This window comes from Chrysoperla carnea, chromosome 2 (genome assembly GCF_905475395.1).
Source record: "Chrysoperla carnea chromosome 2, inChrCarn1.1, whole genome shotgun sequence".
In the NCBI taxonomy this organism is placed as follows: Eukaryota; Metazoa; Arthropoda; class Insecta; order Neuroptera; family Chrysopidae; genus Chrysoperla; species Chrysoperla carnea.
In genome coordinates, this window is record NC_058338.1 from 28,481,549 (window position 1) to 28,502,909 (window position 21,361).

Below are 21,361 nucleotides of genomic sequence, written 5' to 3' on the forward strand. Positions count from 1 at the left end.
ACTATTGAAGATCAAATGCTCGTTTATTCCATCAGCCATTTGATGATTGATTTTTTACAATTTTTTTTTTCTCAAATTTTTAAAATTTTTTTTTAATTTTTAAATTAAATTAAATTTTTTTTAATATTATTTAAATCAACTTGAATCATGGGTATATTTTCACTCGATTCAAACTACTACGAAACTATTTAGCTAAGATGCCCGAAATTGAATTCTGCTAGATCTATTTTTGTGGAATAAAAGAGTACATGAGCTTAGAATTGTGTATGTTGTTATATAAATGTCAAAAGCAATTTTATTTCATTTATTTGATAAAATAAGAAATTTATAGCAAGTACACATACAAACACACAAGTTTATTTAACTGTTTTTACTTCCAATGGGTTAAATGGCAAAGAAAAAAATAAAATAACGTTGACATGTCAACGTAAATAATAATTTTGAATGATAATTAGGCATAGGGCGTGTAATAGTAAGACTAATATTGTTTTCATTCTGCCTCATTTGTTAAGTTAATAGGACAAAGGAGTAAATTGTTCATATGACGTAAAAATTCACGAACAATATTTACAGACCACCAAAGTCATCAATGCATAGAATGCATCAATTTGCTAATACTGATTTTAGGTGTTTGCCTGTATGTGTAGGTATGTGTAGGTATTATTTAGAAGAAACCCTTGAAACGTATCTAAGAACACTCTCTATTAAATTACTTTCTTTTCTTAGAGCCTTCTCCAAACTGAACCGATTAAACTCGCACTTGAAACATAGCTAAGAACAATCTCTGGTAAATAACCTTGCAAACGAAAGAAAAAAAATCCAAATCGGCTCTTCCATAACAACTCTTTTGTTGGTTCGGGGGTTACAAAAATAATTTTCCTTTATTCTCTAGCCAAAGTATGGCTTGTTATTTTTGTATCATAGTAACAATTACTAAAATTATAAGTTTGGTAAACTAAACTTAGCTAAGTGAACTAAATCAAAACTAAATAAGTTGTGGAATGAATAATATATTTATGATTGACATGTTCATATCGAGACGTAATCTCGTTAAAAATGATGAAATAAAACTTGATAAAAATATCTTAAATCAGATGCTTGACATGTACAATAATTCTACGTAAATTCTATCTAATAATTTCAAAATAAAACATTATTCCTCTTAACACAATTCTCTTATAAAGAACCCCGCACATATAACATGGAATTAGACTTTTGGTTAAATTTTCTTGAAACTCTAGATACAGGACGATATTATCTTGATCAATAGTTCAAATGTCTGTATCATCTATAAATATATTCGTTTCGGAATTAAAGCCTTTAAAATAGCTATTAATTTAAAAAGATAAAAATTGAATTTCACGTATTTGCACATAAATGAAGATATTTTTAGTATCGTAGGAAACGCGCCCATTACATCGAAGAAAACTAAATTGATTAACCTTAATTTATATCTTGCTAATACTATTCACCTCTTTATGCCCTTCTCATTTCTGGAAGCCAATTATGAAGATTTTATATATTCAGCCGATAAATTTTCCTTGAATAAAGAAATTTCGCCATTAATGCCAAAATACGTGAAACTCATTTAAACATCTTCCTGTTTAATTCTTAAATAAATGAATGGTTTGTGAAGATTCTTACTTATTGTCTTCATCTACAATTTTGGCTATTTTACGGGCTGAAATTCCGAAGCAACTAGTTGCAGAGGGTTTCACCTTTTTTTGACTTTAGATCAGAATGAGAATATTGCCCAGTTAGAGTCTAAAGAAATTTCAACCAAAAGACATATCCAATGTAAAGTGTGCGAGGTTCTTTTTATACATAGTACCACATTGTTTTATGTTATAAAGAAAATATTGATACGACAATATTAAATATTGAGTTTATAATTGAAATAAAACAATGAAAAGCTGTTTTCTACCAACCCATCCACAGAGCAGACATTTTAATATACTGCTTTCCTATAACATAAAATATGAAACATTTTCTAACAGATCGTGCCACCTTCCTACTATGATGAGTTAACATCTTCTATCGCACATTGTTCAAGTACTAAAACTAAGAAAATATATGTCAAAACAGAGATCAAGTTAAGCATACTTGACTTATGCGCTTTAGAATAAATATTTGATAATAAATACTGTCGTAGAATTAAAAAATATACTTTAATACAATAATCAATGTGAAATATGAAATTTATTTAAATTATCTATATTATTTTACTAGAGTAACCCGCCTGCTTCGCTGGACAACCTTTTTTTTGTTGACACTACTTATATTGACCAATTACATGCAATTATGAACAATTTTGGAAAAATTCACGCTGGCCGAATATTTAATATATTTCATTAAGAAAATAAAAAGTACTATCATATGGTGACATTTTATTAGGTGACATTACGAAGAAAAACTCACTCTTTAGAAAATTAGAAACTTTATTATGTTTCAGACAGTGTCATACTTAATAAGTCTTTATACTCTCTAAAAAGGGGGTATTATTATGAAGTTTTAATTAAACATAAAAGGATTTTATTACATATACTAAATTTAAAAAAAAAAATTATAAAATATACAAAATTTGAAGAGCATTCTTCAAAAATTTTAAATTAACTTTTAAATGGATATATCTTTTACAGCTGCAGTGATAATTTTGTTTTAAGTGTATAAAACCATCAAAATTAACCAGGTGAGAGGATATCTTTATATATTTACTTACTTTATTTAGTTATAACATTGTAATTGCTTACCTAATGAATGTCCTTAAAACCTAAGAAACGGTTAAAACTGACAAAACAAAATTTTTTCTTAAAATTTTTCTTTTGAACTTGAGTAACAGGTTAGTTAATTATAGGATTATAATATAATATTGAAAAATAATTAGGTAATTGAAAAAAAACTATCATAAAAAGTTTATTTTCAGAGTTTTAAAAGTGTTGCTTAGTTTGAGCATCCATCTTGAAAACGTGTCTTGTAGGAAAATAAGGTTAGGATAGGTTAAGGACACCCTTAGATCATATGGCCTGCCATGATGCCGAAAAAATGATTGGCCTATCCCCGGCCACTATAACATGAACCATCTGGAACTGATCAAAACACTAGGAATACTTTGACATAAACGCACTTCAGGCCGGAGTGGTCAACGAAGAAAGGGTGGCTCAAGTGAGTCCATCTGTTCGTGGCAAGAGCCGAGCAATGACGGAGACGGAAAGAAATCGCTTCATCTTTCTTCTTACTGTGACAGCTCCTACAATAATCATGGTGCACTTGTTGGCCCAATCTTTCAGCGACCCCATGATTGTATTCAGACTATATATGTCTTGTAGTACCACAAGTGAATTTCTCTTTCAGGAGCAGCTTGCAATTCGCAAACGAAACTCGCGTATTTTTTTTAAAAACTATCATATCATAGTAACCATATAATTTTAAAACTCACACTGGAAAACATATATTAGAATACCGACTCATGAATCCTTTAATTCTTTTATTGCAAAAACCAACCATTTTCCAAAGGGTAAAAGAATCGAATTGCTAAAACAACAAAAACAAAGTTTTTCTTTTGAATTACAGAATAATTCTTCCATTCATAATTTGTATTTGTGAAATTGTGTTGTTAACAAAACAAAAAAAATCATAGCTTTGTTCAAAGAAAATTGAAAATACATTTTATATTAATCACGTGCAATTATTTAAAAAGAAAAACTACAAGATACACATTCAATACAAACAACAAAAATATTTCAAGAAAACAATGTAACAACTCTTATGATAAGAACAAAAAATATTTATAAGGTTTTATAAATACAAAAAATGATTCGCTGTAGGCATCACATGACTTCCTTGTAAACTTCTTTTAAACTACTCAAATAAATTTAGTATTTACTAAAATGGTATGAGAGATGTAGAACTAATTAATTGAATAATAATGAAATGAATATATAAAATCTGTAACATGTATTAATATAAGTCTGAATGACTTTATAATAGGCGTATATCATTCATGCTAGTTCTAAATATTCTATTGTCGCAAGGAAGAGGGCGAACAACTTGATGCTGTATTATTACTAATCTTTGAACTATGTAGGTATGGCATAGGCGAGTTATTTTAAGTAGAAGTACCATTGTTATAGCTTCTTTATTGTTTGTCATAAACTTTATTATGTGTTTTTCTCTCTTTATCCAAGTGCGCAATGCTCATAGAGGAGGATTTGAGACGGGTATACGACTCTTCTACCTATCTCAGTTTCCTTCATAGTAATGAGATAGGTAGAAAAAAATGTTGTCTCTCTGCCTTACTCGTATTTTAGGTTGTCACTGGTTAGATTGTCACTGTATTACTCGTATATTAAGTTAGGGACATTCTGTAAGTCACGTTTGCCCACGCTTGATGTAGGTAGTACATTCTGGACGATCCAAACTATTCAACTTAGTACAAGGAAGTAAAAGAAATAAATGCAGCACAATATGATATTTGTAGAGTACCTACTATGAATGCTTGGTATGGCACTGTCTTATATGCAGGAGCTACTCCAAAGCTCGTTGATAAGAATTTAGAATTCACATCAGAGCAAGCAATATACAAACATCTCAACATACACACAGACTTTTGCATGTATATTCCGCGCGTCTTGTCTTTGCTACCAACTGTGTTCCGCTTTGTTTTTTTTGTGTGTGTTTTGTTTTTGTTTCTTTTTTTTTCTGTGTTCATCCATCTAGTATTTCCCCTTTGTGAGGAAAATTGCCTGAGCAAAAAACAACAAATATCATCATTGTATTCTCATGAAGCAGAAGAAGAAAAACCAAGTTGCAGAGAAGAGTACTCAACAGTAGCTCATTCGGTTTGTACTGCTTGCTTGTGCTTGTTTTCCTTGATGCTTATGTTCTTATTCTAGTTATCCTATTGGTGGTTATTCATTCACTATGTGTTTATCTATTTCTCTTGTCGAGTTGGTTCTGTTAATATACTGGGTAGGTAGTCTGTTATATACTATCATTATAAAAAACGTTAAAATCTGTCTATGATTGTTTTACAAATCTTATGAGGTCTGAAAAATCTTAAATCTAATACTTAATATATTGATAAATATGAAAGCTAGACAGAAAATTGTTTCTTCAAAATCTTTCCCTTTTCTAACTTTTTGAATCGTTATATCTCAGAGACGGTAGCTCTTAGGGAAATAGTATTTGAACATTTTTTATATAAAATTATCTGATCTACAATTTTCGCCTGAACTAGTTTTATAATAATTACCTTTTGGCTGAAAATCACGAAAACACCTCGGATCGATGAGGATTTTTTATTTATTTGAAGAAGAGTTTATTTATGATGTTGTTTTGATTAATCCTACCAAATTTCAGCTAGGTGCAAATTTTGTACCTTCGGGTGTTTAAATTGACCGATTAAAGCCACATTACTGATAGTCTTTATTGAAAACAATAATTTAAGTTGATATTGTTCAAGAGCAATGGAACCAATTATTTTATTGATAACTAATCGGTTTCTAAACAGCAAAATTTTCCAACTACATTAATCAGAAAGTAACCGCATGTATTTTATATTTAACGAAGTTATAAAAGTTGTATTTTTATTACTAGTTATTGGGGAAATGTACGTACTCGATTATTGATTTTATGAAATAAAATTTTTAATGACTTTTTCAAATTTAAAATAAATAAACAATCTATAAACCTATCTGCCTATACATCCATCATAAATTTTTATACCATGCATATATGTAATATGCAAGGTATATTAAGTTTAGTCCCAAGTTTGTAATGCTTAAAAATATTGATGCTACGTACAAAATTAGTCCATTTCCGGTTGTCCGTCCGTCCGCCCGTCCGTCTGTGAACACGATAACTTAAAAATGAAAAAAGGTATCAAGCTGAAATTTTTACAGCGTACTCAGGACGTAAAAAGTGAGATCGAGTTCGTAAATGAGCAACATGGATCAATTAGGTCTTGGGTCCGTATGACTCATCTTGTAAACTCTTAGACATACAACAAAAGATTAAATGTAAATAATGTTCTTCCAACTTTTGTTGGAAACATTTTTTCGTGAACAGCACTGTTTACCCGTGAGGGCGCAAATTAGGCGTAAATTATAAAGTTTGTATTATATGGGAATATCAGTTATATATGTGTGACATGTATGTATGTGTAATGTGATAGAGTAATCAACACTGCCTATGCATAGTATTTCAACAATTAACTCAGTCAAGTGTTTGTTTTCACTTGTGTTTATATATTTTTAACTTTTAGCACAAGCACTATGAGTTAATGCTAGGCTTAAAAATTTTAAGAACTCCCTGAAAATTTAGTTTTAGATATATGAAAATATTTTAAGAAGCATCATGGAAAAGATGTAGTCCCGTCGAGTATCGAGAAAATCTTGTCAATCGACTTTCTAGCATCAATATTGAGTGAGCTATATTTTTTACGACGATTTACAAGTTTGATATTTTACTTTAGCCGATTAAATGTACGGGTTTTCCAGTTATTCACGGGAAACTGGTAAAATTTAGGACTTTGATAATTTAAACTTATATAATTATAAAACCAAAAAAAAACTTTTTATTATAAAACCAAACTTAATAATTGTGTCACGGTTTTGCATACTTAAAAATTTTATACAAGATAAATATCTAATCAAGACTGCACGTTTCAAGGGATTAACGCACATTTCATTTTTATTTAAATAAATAGAAGAGCCCGGGCTTTTAGATATTCGTTCCAACGGAAAAAAGTACCTACTTATCGTAAAAAGTACGAAAATTAAATGCAAATATGCAGAATTACGACAGGTACCACCTTAACATTGAACTTTTTGTTAGTAAATATAATATAGACAGTTTTCAAGTAATAATACAGACTAGACAGTTAGAGGAACTACCATTAAATATCCTTTAAAATACTTATAAACAAGCGATTTTGTAAAATTTTTATGCTATACTCGTTATTTCTTGCACTATTTATTTTTAAACATGGTATAATCAAAATTTAGTTTTCAATAGGTCTTAAAAAAATGATTTATAATTTTCAATTTAACATTTGTGTTTATTTAAAAAAAAAAAAAGTAATAAATTGAAAAATTATTTATTTATATATTTGTATGTAACATTTTGTAATTATATTTTATGAACGAAAGCATTATGAAAATTGTTGATAAACAAATGTTTATATACAGTATAAAAATCTTTTATAAACTGTTCAATCTCTGATGGGAATGCATTCGTTGCAATTTTGTTGTTTTCAAAAATTTTCTAGAACATTTTTTGTTTTTATACCATTTAATGAAAAATATCAAGGTATATTAAGCTTAGTCCCAAGTTTGTAACGCTTGAAAATATTGATGCTACCAACAAAATTTTGGTACAGGTGTTCATAACATAACCTAAATAGTCCGTTTTCTGTTGTCTGTCCGTCTGTCTGTCAACACGCTAACTCAAAAACGAAAAGAGATATCAAGTTTAAATTTTTTAAGCGTACTAAGGACAAAAAAAGTAAGGTTGAGTTCCTAAATGAGCAACATTAACACTGTCTATATATGGTATTTCAACAATTAACTCATCAATTGTTTGTTTTCGTTTGTTTTGAAATATACATGGTCTGAAACGAATTAAAGCCAAACAATTTCTTTTCTCGTGAATCGAATTGTAGGAATATTTTGTGTTTTTTTTGGGTCCCAAATTTCTGAGACAAATTTTTAACAAACCATTTTTTCCCTGATACATGACTCCTTTGACCCGCTCATTATCTTTTGACCCGCTTTATTATTGGATGATTTTAATATGAAATTAAAATTAATTGAAGCTACCTACAAATTTTTAAACTATCTTTTATACCTTTCAAAAAACGGAAATTTACGATTTACAGTATGAGTCCCACGAATCCATACCCAATTAATCTATGTTGTTTATTTACGACCTCAAACTCACTTCGTGCGTCCTGAGCACGCTATACAAATTTCAGCTCTTTTCGATTTTGAGTTACTTTGATGATGGACAAGCAGACAAACGAAATTGGACTTACTAGGTGATTTTATAAACTTATACAAATATTTTGTTTGAAAAATCAGTATTTCTAAGCGTTACTAGGTTAGGTTAGGTTAGGTAAGGTTAGGTCAGTTTTGTACCTAAGCGTTACAAACTCGGGGCAACAATTAATAAACTCTGTTTTATTTCATATATAAAGTATAAAAATAAAATATTTGTGATTTCATTTGAGAAAGGTCCTTTTTCATATTCGTTAATTTTTGTTTCTGTATAGTTTATGCTATGCCAAGTTGACTGTTATTTTATAATCCTAAGGTTAGTTCGACCAACCTTATACAAGCAAATACGATAGGTATTTTATATAAAAAAAATTTTCTCTACTAATAATTTACATACTAAATAATTTTACGCAATGTTATGTACGGAATGTATGCTATAAACAGAGTGTTTCAGATAACTACTAAATGCTTTTTTTTTGCAAAAACACTGACTTATATATTTAAAATCGTACAGAGAATCAATATGAATTTTTCCCCAAAGATGTATAAAAAGGTGACAAAATGTTAAATAATATTAAAAATTTTTGGTATCATTTTCATATTTTTTTATTTAAGTTTATAGAGAAATTTTCAAATTTACAAACGAAAAATCACAAAACTACTTATCGTTAATGCTATACAGAATATTCGACTTACATCAAGGCATTTAAATATCACGAGCATGACAGAATACATGCATTGAGCAATGCATCTAAGTGAGAGGTATTATATAAATGTGTTGAAGTTTCGATATGCGTTGGGATAGTTATAAGACCCTTGGGGAGTGGGAATTTTTAGATGCATTGCTTAACGTATGTACTCCGTCATACTCGTGATATTTATATGCCTAGATGTAAATCGAACATTCTGAATATTGGATCCAAAAACTATAACGCCACCTTTAAGTGGAAATCAGATGTATAATTCTGGTTTTTCTTATGTCTTGTGTTATCTGGGATACTCTGTATACGTGTGGTATGTATGTATGTTTGTTTGAATGTATGTAGGTATGTTTGGTTTTTTTACTCTTATTTGTGAAACATGATATTATGCAATTTTCATTTTGTGTTGTTGTTGTTGTTGGTTAGAAAATATTATTTGACATTACAAAGGGAAAAAAAATATGTGATACCATCAAAGTTAAGTTGATGATGAAAATGGATGAAAATACGTGACTATGGGGCACTTCAATAACCAAAAAATAATAAAAGAACGTGTTTCATTTTTATGAAAATATTTTGTATCTTTTTTCTACCTACCCTATACAGAATACCACACTAACCAAAGTCATCATCACTATGTAGTGCCATCATGTAATGTAGCAAAATGTTAAATATCAAATAAAATTTTTATATAGTATTGTTCAAATAAATCGTATGTAAGAGATTCATCGAGGACTGAGTGTACACCATAAAGTCATATTCATGCAAACTTTACAGCCGAACACCACATTTTCTTTATTTAACCTTTAATTAATATAGTAACTAGTTTAATTAATATACACAGTTTAATTAATGTAAGTTGTTACATTAATGCCTTCCAAGTTCAATTTAAAACATAAAAATTTTTGCCTGAGAATAAAAAATGAGTAATTTTTACAGTTACACACATATACACACCAAAAAGAACACTCAGGCTCACACTCCAACAGAAATTTTGTTTGGAAAATATAATTGGAAAGCTGTGTTTATATTGTGATTATTGACATTCCAACGCCCGTAACTCCGAAATGTTTCGATCGTCATGCTCATTAAAACTTTTGATTAGGATGCCAAGAACTACAATATCTCGCAATATGAGCAAATATTACGGAGACCTAATTCGCAGGTAATCGGAAAAAAAGTCCCAAAAAAAAATAGACCGAAAATTTTATAGACTCGAAGTATTGTTGTAATTGCGTGTTAGTTGGGTTGAGTTTGTCGACTATAGAGGCGTAGGTTGGGCTCTGAAGTTTTTAGCCTTTGCGTTCAAAAATGGAACACTATTACAGAAAAGGGAAATATTGTCCTTAACTATATATAAAAGTACAAGCTACAATTTTACATGCATTTCCTGTAATATTGTTCCATTTTTGAACTCAAGTGCTATAAACTTCAGAACCCAAGCTTTAAACTCAACCCAACCAACTCGTAATTTTTTAGATTAGTTTTTTTGTAACGCAGAGTTAGGATATTCAATTAATTCGGAGAGTACTATAACATCTTTGTTATGTGAGTATCATATATGAAGGTAGAACCTTATCAAAAACCATCTATTCACTTCCTTATGGATTTTTATTTTCGTATATATTAAAATCCTAACTAACTCTGATGAAGGTTGATGATTTTATAGATATTTTTATGCATGTTGCCATTATCGAACTTCTCATCAAAATTAATTATATTATAATACATACAGCGAGTGTAATAATAAGTAAAATTTAAGAAATTGCGCATAGTTTGATTTAAAAAAAACCCAAGGTCAATGTTTTCCACAACGAATATATATGTTGGATTCGTTTCATCTTGAATCTTATCTACACGATCAATTTGAGATCAGCTTTGGTGTTGATATTTTCTGGTGATATACTCAAAAAGAGCAATATATATGTTCCTATATATGTTTAGATCTAGAGTATAACGTGATTTATACAGGCAAATAGAAAAATTGTTTTTGAGTTCTGTCACTAAGAAATTTAATATAAAAATATTTCGAACAAAAGATTTGGTTTTTAGCCCCGAACTAAAAAAAGGGGTGTTATAAGTTTGACCGCTATGTGTGTGTCAGTCTGTCTGTGGCATCGTAGCGCTTAAACGGATAAACCGATTTTAATTTTTTTGGTTTCGTTTGAATGGTAATTTAGTGTAGTGTAGTAATGTTTCAAGTGCAAATTTAAGGTTTCGTACCCGAAAATACTAAAAAATTGGCAACGACCTTCAAAATACCTGAAGGAAAGAGGTAATTTAATGGAGAGTGTACTTATATATGATTCAAGTACGAGTTTAGGGTTCCGTACCCGATAAATTTTTGGAAATTTCTTAAATTTTGTAAATTTCACTTAAATTTACATTAACATATTTTTAAATCGGTGTGGCCAGCATTTTACATTGGATTTCCTTCTAGTTGATTTTTGTCATTTGCAATGGTATTACAGGTGAAAGGAATGTAAATTTTAATGGAAACCTTGCATAATGAAAATCAAGTTTAAAAATATAGGCTATCAAAAATATGTGAAGCTGACTGTCATATCAATTTTAACCTTCCTTCATTAATGAAGAGATCGCAAGTAATATGTCTCCTCCTTCAGATTAATCTTTTTGTAAGAAAATTTTTTCAAAAATATGTATCTTAGTCTGGTTTGTTACAAATGAAACACTCTCTATATCATTAATTTTTATGAAAACTTCGTTAAAGGGAAAAATGTCCTATATTGAGATTATAAATGTTCGATTTTCTTTTGCTACTGGCTTTTTAATTCAACATTTGATAATGAATTTAAAGTACGACATACACATTTTTATTTAAAAAATAATAATAATATTTGTATTAAAAGTTGAAAATTTTATAAAACAAAAATTTCTTAACTATATTAAGTTTCTTTAGCTATTTTATTATCTATTAATTTGATTCAAACACGAATAAATAGTAGCTATATAAAAATTGGTTTATCGATTCTGAATACGTCCTGAATAAGGTTTTCTTTAACAAATTCATACTCTGTGTTATTTATGCGTAACATGAAGGGTTTATTCTCTGAAGACTATTGTTGAAAAATATATATATAAGGATATCTAACTTGATTCTTAAAAAATTTTTCATCACATTTCCAAATGTAGGTCAGACTCTGTATCATTGTATGTGTAGGAAATATAAATCGAATTGAATCCAATCAATATTTTAAGTATTTATGAAAAATTTTAAAAATTAAAAAAAAATCTTTTTTAATGTTCTATATAAAACAATTGCATGTACACTGCTAAAACAAAAAATCTTTAATGTAAAGTGTTTAATGTTAAAATTATTTGAGCTTTATTTGGCTTTTCTGTCAAGTTTTAATCAGAGACTACATTATAGCTTCTCTAAAAGAAAACCGAAAACTACACACACTCTCTGTAAATTACACTACTGTATTCGGCAATCTTGTAACCAACCTTTCGTTTCTTTTTTAAAAACTTTTAATTTATTACCAAATTTAGAATAATTTTATTCCATGAAATTATGCGCGAAAACAGAGGACAATAATGTACCAGAGTAAAATATTGATAAGCTAAAGAATTATGTAGAGGATAGCTTATCGGATAAAATTAATAGCATATTGAGAGAAGCTCTAGGCTTGGCACATAGTTTATTTTGTTTGAAGATTTTGTATAAATGTAATTGCTGTCATGGTACAGTTTTCAACTTCCTCCAGACGCGGACCCTTCTTAAAAAATCCCAGTATAAGAAGATTCTATTATTTGGGCGGACAAATTCTTAACATTTCTAAAATCTTGTTACTGGGCTTATTCGACGCATACTCTCGTATCTAAAAACTGGAAGAGTTTTCAGCAGAATTAGTTGAGCTGTTTTTAAATGGTTATAAAAAAACTGGAAAAAACTATATAAACAGAATCTGAAAAGTGAATAAAACACATCATTTATCCATGAATATAATGATCGTTCCAGCATAAGCTGCAGTACATGTTTGAAGAATAATATATGAAAGCTAACAAGACCTTTTTTTAATGTTTTTTCCCTCTCTGGTTCGTTAAGTTAGTCGGATGGACTACAGGAGAAAATGGGAAAAATCGAAATTTAATCCACCCAAGTCTGGTGAAATTCCATGATGATACACACATGAACTTTTTATTTTGTAAAAAAAAATACTATATGAGGCATATTGAACAACTTGTTTCATACCAATCCTTTATAATTACAGTATCATTTACCATTATACGTTTTAATTGAATAATATTATCTGTTGTTGAATAATAAAAATAAACTGTCTTGTTCTATATAGTAAAGCTTACTAAAAAAAATAATACATCTTTGTCTGTACATATAAAAATATTTTAGTCACGTTTTTACACAACAAAATGTTAAACTGTGTAATAAAAAAAAAAAAGATTGAGACATACAAATGTCAAATAATATCACTATTTTCTATTTAGATATAGGTTTTTATATACGTGTAGATTTTCACATGAAAATATTTCATGCGTTGAGAAAGGTACAAATAACATATTGAAAATAAAAATCTTATTGTACATATAAATGTCTCAAATCTAATGTACCTATATTTACAGTAAAACGATATCCTATAATGGATAAATATTCGAGAACTCATCAATTATTATATTTCACTAGCTGATTCCCTGTGAACTTCGTGTCACCTACAATAAATTTTGTTGATTATTCAATCTTTGATCAGCGATTATTAATCTAAATTAACACCTCTTCAGCACTAATTTTTCCTTAGCTCGCCCGTTTAGCCTATCTGCTAAACATAAACTTTACTCTTATTTCTAGGACAATAAGACCTATGTACCATTTGCTTGTCCTAGGGGTTGAATTGTATAATGTCCTTTCTTATTACTTAAGGTAATAGACTTTGCATTCAGAATTTAATGAAACTTGCCCGTTAAATTTTTAGGGGCCTTCAGGGAACTGAAAAAAAGATATTTTAAAGATATTTTGGCATTGATCCTTATGGGAAATGACAGAGTTTATTTTGTTTCACAAAACTGGACGTTCAGTTTTTCAGTTCTCTGAAGGCCCTTTAAAATTTAACTGGTTAATTATGATATAATAATTGGCAACTATGCCCAGTTTCATTAAATTCTGAATGCAAAGTTTATTATCTTATAATACAGTGTACAGTGTGAAACTTTACACACTTATCAAGGGACTATGACAATACAATAATTTTAAGTTTGTCTGATTATCCTGATCAGGGTCTTCAGGAAATTCGTATACTGATAGTATTTAGCATAATTGTAAAGGCAAAATTGGGGAGAGCTGCCATAATCGTGTCATTTTACTTTAAAGAGTTTGTACATTTAATTGATAAACCTTTTAAATTTATTCAAATGATGGAGTATCAAAATAAAGTATTGATTTCTTTCTACGTTTCCGGGCAAAACATATTTTTAAGGAACTCATTACTCTCCTAAATGATACTGGGGTAAGTTGCATAAAAAACTGATTAATCTCCAAAATTGTTGATAATAATAAAAAAGTAAATAATAAAAATGTATCAAAAAGTACCATTTTGGCACTTTTGATAAACCAAGTACGTAATCCTACAAAATTGAAGTCATACTTTTCAAATTTGTGATCAAAATTAACTACCTCTTATAGGTTTCAAGAATGTCGAGCCTTGGTCCCGGGATTAGGCACATAAGTGATAGCTAGCAAAAAACTGACATCACAGCGGAAAGAATGACCCCAAAATTAGTGAGTTTCAAAAAAAATTCCAATAAGATCGGATCAAATTTGCCTGTGTTATCAAAAAAACCAAATTTTTTTAACTTAATGCGGTCATCGGAGTTCAAAAAATTTTACCTTGCTCTATCACCAGATTATGATATTTATATTATTGTAAATTAATGAGCGCCTTTTACATGATTCTTTACTAACTTTTTGTTTTACGTATAAAACATACTTTTTATTTTGCTCCTCAATTTTTGTTGCGCCGGTGGCGGGTGACCCCCTAGTTACGGACATGTATAATATTTTTCCCCTCGGCGGATGCGGAAAGCGGCAACTTCGTTTTGCACAGTAGGCAGAATTTTGACACTTTCTGCACAGAAGTGGGAAAGAGATTTTTTTCAATCAATCTATTTTTTTTTCTACGTTTTAGTTCAGGTAGTTACAAAAGTATGTTTTTTTAGTTTGTTTTACTAAATTTCACTTTTGTATAAAATGTGATAAAATATATTATTATTTTCTTTCATAAAAGTTTAATTTAGTTTACACATAACATGAATGAATGTACGTACACAACAGCTATATATTATTTATAAATATAGTATTCATATTTTATAGTTCTAAATATCACAACATTATTCGTGTTGACTCATTCAATTGTATTATGTAAGTTTACATTGTGCATATTGTAACAAACATAAATACATATATATAATACACATAAACATGTGTCTAGATAACTGTATGTACACTTGATGTAAAGACCACAAACAATCACGAGCCTGATGTTTCCGGTGCGCAACTGTATCCAATCACGCAATCATATATTATAATTATTATTATTATTGTATAGGCGAGTGAAATAAGAAAGATTCTACTAAGTATCCACTAAATTGAAAAATGTGAAAAGTCCTAAACAATCAAAAGTTATTTATTATATTTGTATCGATTTTAGTCCGTATTTCAAAAACTATTCGACCAGTCATCAAATGCACGCGATTTTTGTATTTTTTGGGTCAAAATTACCTTATATACTAAGTTTTATCGAAATTGGAGATAAAAAAAATTTGCGATTTTTTGCATTTTTTTTATAGTACAAGATCCGAATTAGGGTCGACCTTCACCCATCTGTTTACCGAATGAAAGTTATTTTTTATGAAATGTAAAATATTAACAAATATTCCTGTAACGGGTTGCCTTAAAAAATATGGTCCAGACCATTTTTAATATAAATATCAAAACTTGGAAAGCTTGTAAACATTATTTTTGACCAATATTTTGTGGCCAATCATATGCCACCGTAATTGTAACAAAATTATCTTTATTTAGATATGCGAGTCAATGAATTAACAGATGCACGTAATTACTATTTTCAACTTGTATAAATGCGAAAATAGTGAACGAAAAAAGGCAAACAACATAGCTGCTGCATATTCTTTATGGCTTTTACTTTCGAGTAGATCAAAATTCGTAAGATATGCAAGTCAGTGAAAAATTTCTAAAAATTTTACTCTTGATATTTTCACTAAAAGTAGTCTGGACCACATTTTTATAGGCAACCCATTGCAGGGATATTTGTTAACATTTTATATTTCATAAAAAATAACTTTCATCCGGTAAACAGATGGGTGAAGGTCGATCCTAATTGGGATCTTAGACTATTAGGGGCCATTGGAAAAAATCGCGAAAAAAGGAAAAAAAATTCTTTTTTTTGGAATTCGATGAAACTCGGTTGATGGGGTAATTTGGACCCAAAAAGTATAAAAATCAGGTTAATTAAATGATTGGATGCAGAGTTTCTGAGATATCGCAATATTTGGATCGATTTTAGTTTGTATCTCAAAAACTATTCGACCAATCATCAAATGCACGTGATTTTTGTACTTTTTGGGTCAAAATTACTTCATATACTGAGTTTTATCGAAATTGGAGTTTAAAAAAATTTTGCGATTTTTGGCAATTTTCTTAAGGGATACCCCTTTGAAAAAATCGAGAAAAACGGAAAAAAAATTTTGTTTTGAAATTTGATGAAACTCGGTGGACGGGGTAATTTTGACCCAAAAAGTATAAATATCCGGTTAATTTAATGATTGGATACAGAGTTTCTGAGATATCACAATATTTGTATCGATTTTAGTCCGTATCACAAAAAATATTCGACCAGTCATCAAATGCACGCGATTTTTGTACTTTTTGGGTCAAAATTACCTTACATACTGAGTTTTATCGAAATTGGAGTTTAAAAAAAATTTTGCGATTTTTGGCAATTTTCTTAAGGGAAAAATTTTTCTTAAATAATTTCTTAAAATTTTTTTTGGAATTCGATGAAACTCGATGGATTAGGTAATTTTGACCCAAAAAGTATAAAAATCAGTTTAATTTAACGATTGGACCTATAGAAAGTTATTATGTCAGCGAGTATCATAGATAAAACTCAATAAGGTTCCCCACTAAAAATTAAAGCAAAGCGAGCGGGTATTTGCTAGTGTAACATGAAACTACAAAAAAAGACTACTTTTAAAAGATCCGCGAAAAATGTAGTATGAATAGTTTAAGATAGTAACAAAATAGTTTTACAGCGTTTTTAAAATTATATAATGTAGATACAACTTACCAGTAGTATATTATATTCTACTGACATGACATGTGTTATGTGTCTTCAATACTGTTGTTAATATTCAACAGTGAATTAGTAAAATATGATACATTATTTATAAGATCTGACATGATGAATATTATATATTATACTTTAAATTATAATGAATGTTAGAATTGAGATCAAACTGAATACCGTATTACATTATTTAGTTAAGTTACTGGTAGCTCGTATGAGTAAAAACTAAACAATTACTATCATCAAAATCTTTTTCCTGAGAGAAGTACGGTCAATAGAAATCTAGGCAGCACTGCCAGTAAGAAGGTTACTATTCAAGTTCATAAACATTCTATTAATTTCTAGTGATTACTTACTGTCTTGACGAAATATTATTGCATCGAATAAATCCCTGAACATGGACAATTTAACGATTAAACGTTAAATTAATATAAAATATTTGTTAACATATAAGTTGTGTTAACATATTATAGTGATCATGAGTCGTAAAGGTATGCTGACAATTAACTTTTTCTAAAGCTTTGATCTGCTTGGAATATTATATAAAGCATACCTACTTATACAAACAAATTTTGTCATCAGAAATATATTGTACCTACATATTCAAAGAGACCTATATAAAATTATCCAATCTATTTAACCAACATCCATTACCTGCGGTAAATTCGTATTCATCCACAGAAATATTAAATAATTCCTTTAAATTACAAATGTAAAAGTAAGTTTGTTTGTTTGTTTTTCACGCTTTCAAGCAAAATACTATTCAATGGATTTTAATGAAACTTTATAATAATATAACTGATAACATCAGAATAGCACAAAGCATAATAAATTTAATATTTCTGTAAAAAAGATGAACGAGATTCAATTTATGGCCATCTAATCGCCCAGGGTTTTCTGATATACTCAATTCATTGCGAGAGCTATGGAAAGAAGATGGGTGTGAGCAAAGGAGAGATGAAGGTTATATATAGCCTGGTGGCATTTCCTTTTAAACCCAATGAAGCGGACGGATATCATGCTAGTATTACATACATTCTGCAATACCAAACCAATAATTAAACCAATTTTGGTCAATCAAAAATCATTTTCTAAAGGCATATCATCATTGATAGTGTATTGATATTTATTAGATTCAAATATCAAATTGTAAATACCATTAATTATATTTGGCCTGAGGATCGTCACTATAATATCTATTTTTGCCAAAGCTTTACTACACTATATGAAGTTAGATAAGGGTTAAAACTTAGTGTAGTACACCGTAACAAAAAGAACAAGGTATTGTCAGCATTGATAGCCAGATCCACTAATTTTCAGTATCTTTAGAATAGAAAGTTGGTATATCTACCAACTTTGAGTATCTTTAGTTGACTCAAAGTAACTAGATCTACCAACTTTTATGCGTAATTTTTCAATATCTTCTGATCGTTTAATTACAGCTACAACTAATTACTTCATTGACTCAGAGTGCGACGGAATGCTTATCATTATCGATTTATATTGTCCATTTAGTCCTACGTAAAACTCTTGCTTTTTGTCACTCAAAACCCAACGAAATTACTTCGTCAACAGTATTTTTTCTTTCGTAACTATTATAGATGCATAGGCGTCCTTAAAATCTATGTTCATTGGTCACTGACTAGGTATTTTTATAGTATACCTATTTACATAAAGTAATCCCAGAATTAACTCACTAATATCGGTCCGCTTGGACCTTAGACGACCTTCAAGTTGAGAGTTTAAAAATTTCGTGGAAATTACTGTGAAATTTTGGGTAAATGGCAATTCGTATCGCCAAACTTTATCTTTTAAACATTTTTCGTTGTAATTAAGACGAAATATGATATAACGTTACCAACCAATAAGCTATCACTGGATAGTAGCTATCTGATTTATTATAGTAGCTATTTTTATTTGAAAATTTTGTAAATATAAAATGTTTATTTATAGATATTTAATTTAGCGTTTGATTATGTAAACAGTGATGTATGACGGGAATTTATTGATTTTATTTTTGAAAATATACGAGCTGATAATATATATGTGCTTATATAGCTTTCAGTAACCGATAACTGTCACTAAATGAAAAATGGCTACAACGGGCTGTGGCTACGAACTTTGCTTTCAATATGTATGTGATGAAAGGCTACAGAGTCTCATTGGATGCATTTTTCGTTGGTTCGCTCGAGTCCTTGCTAGCTCAGAACAATGGATTAAACAAAGCACAAAGGTACAGGATGTCCGAACACCTGTTTTATATCAAAAACTGTAGACTATGTATCTTTGTAAGATAAGTTAATTAAATTCTGTAATTTATTTCATTGCTGGGGTCTTCTTTTTCTGAATTTAATTTTCTAAAATAAGTTCAGTGGCAGAAATTTTCAAGCGATTTAAATAGGTTTATTGTACTATTACTTTGAGCTTTGGTTTATTTTATTATTACTATGATTAGGTACTATGCGAAATTTTTTCTGCATACCTTCAAACGAAAACAAATATAAAAAAATTTAAAAACAATTAATTCTTAATTTTTTTTTATAATTAATCTTTAAAGCGTGGGTAGTTTAATGACTTTTATAAAAATTCCCAAATGACAGGGGATTACTTTTAAATACATTATATGTTAAATTTTTGTGGTAGAAAGTAAATCACTAAAAAAGAACAAATCTATTAACGAAACATTTCTGATGGAACTAATTATATCAGACAACAACCGCACTACATTATATGTTTAATACAGCTAAAGCTTTTAAAACCCAACTCAAGTTTCTTGTATTCATAGTAAAACTTTTAAGATGAAATAACTTTGAAAATAAATTAACGAATACAATTATTAAAAAAAAAAAAAAAATAATTTCAAACTTTGTATCACAAAATACTTTTGCTTTTGATATAGGAAAATGCTATCAAGATTGCTCATGCATTTGACTCATTAAGAATAACCCTAATTTTGGGTCATTTTCATCACTTATGTGCTTAATTCCGGGATCAGGACTCCATAATCTTGAAACCTATTACAGCTAGGTTAATCTTGACCACAAATTTGAAAAATACGACTGAAATTTAGTAGGATTACATACTTGGTTTATCGAAATTGGATAAAATTTGGATGTAATAGAGCAAAATTAATTTTTTTGGATTCTGATGACGTCATAAAGTTAAAAATTTCGATTTTTTTGTTAACACAGGCAATTTTTATCCAATCTTATTGGAATTTTGTTTGAAACCCACTAATTTGGGCCATTCTTTTCAGCTGAGATGTCAATTTTTCGCTAGCTACCACTTGTGTGCTTAATTTCGGGACCAGGTCTCCAAATTCTTGAAAACAAGTAGAGCTAGGTTAATTTTGACTACAAATTTGAAAAGTATGGCCCAAATTTCGTAGGATTACATACTTGGTTTATCAAAATTGGATAAAATTTGACTGTGAAAAAGCGAAATTAAATTTTTTGGATTCTGATGACGTCATAAAGTTAAAAAATTTTTTTGATAACACAATTTTTTACATAACTGTGTCATAAAAGGCATTATTTTCACATACATAACGACTACTAAGTTCAGAACAATTTATGAATACAGCTTTTAAGAGTTTATTTACAATATAACCTTTTTTTACAGTAAATGCTCATTGTAAAGTAAGCCTATAGTGTACTGTCAAACCCTACTGTAAAATATTTAATTCATATTGTGTACGTACACTTGTTTATGTATCACAATATATCACCACAATAAACAGCATATTTTTGAAATCTTGAGTACCAACTAACATCAGATTAAATTATTTTATCATTATGAGACGTCATTATCCATTGCGTACGATTCAGGGAAGCTACGAATATTGGAGCTTCCGCCTGAATTTAGACATCTGTATCAGTATCCGCAGTAATCATTGTAGCCAAACTATGTTTACAAAACGATCTTACGATGATGTTGGATTCGTAAAGTGAAGATGAAAACCAAAAAGTGGTAACGCTGACGGTGAAATAAGAAAATTTCTGTGTAATAGAAATTATAAAAGAATAAATATAAATGAATATTCACTGAAATGGTGGAGGTAAATACAAATTTTTCTTCCATTTTTAGACATTATTTGACCAGACTGAGGCCTTTGATCTTGGAGCTCGTACGCAGCCTCAATTTATTAATAGCTATACTTTTCTTGGAAGCGCATAGATATATGAATTGACAACCTTATCCGAATTAAGTTGCTGGGCTCATAATTTTAATCAGAAGTCACGTCGATCTAAGGGCTTATAGGAGAGAAAAAATGGCCAAAAAATGATACAAATTATTTTTTTATATTAAATTCATTTACGTTAAAATT

At 29.2% G+C, this 21,361-nt stretch overlaps 1 protein-coding gene across 1 annotated transcript in view; it reads right to left on the minus strand.

Annotated features, from left to right (window-relative positions):
• LOC123293461 (neural cell adhesion molecule 1) overlaps positions 1-21,361 on the minus strand; it is a 486,456-nt gene that overhangs the window by 176,255 nt on the left and 288,840 nt on the right. The window lies entirely within an intron of this gene.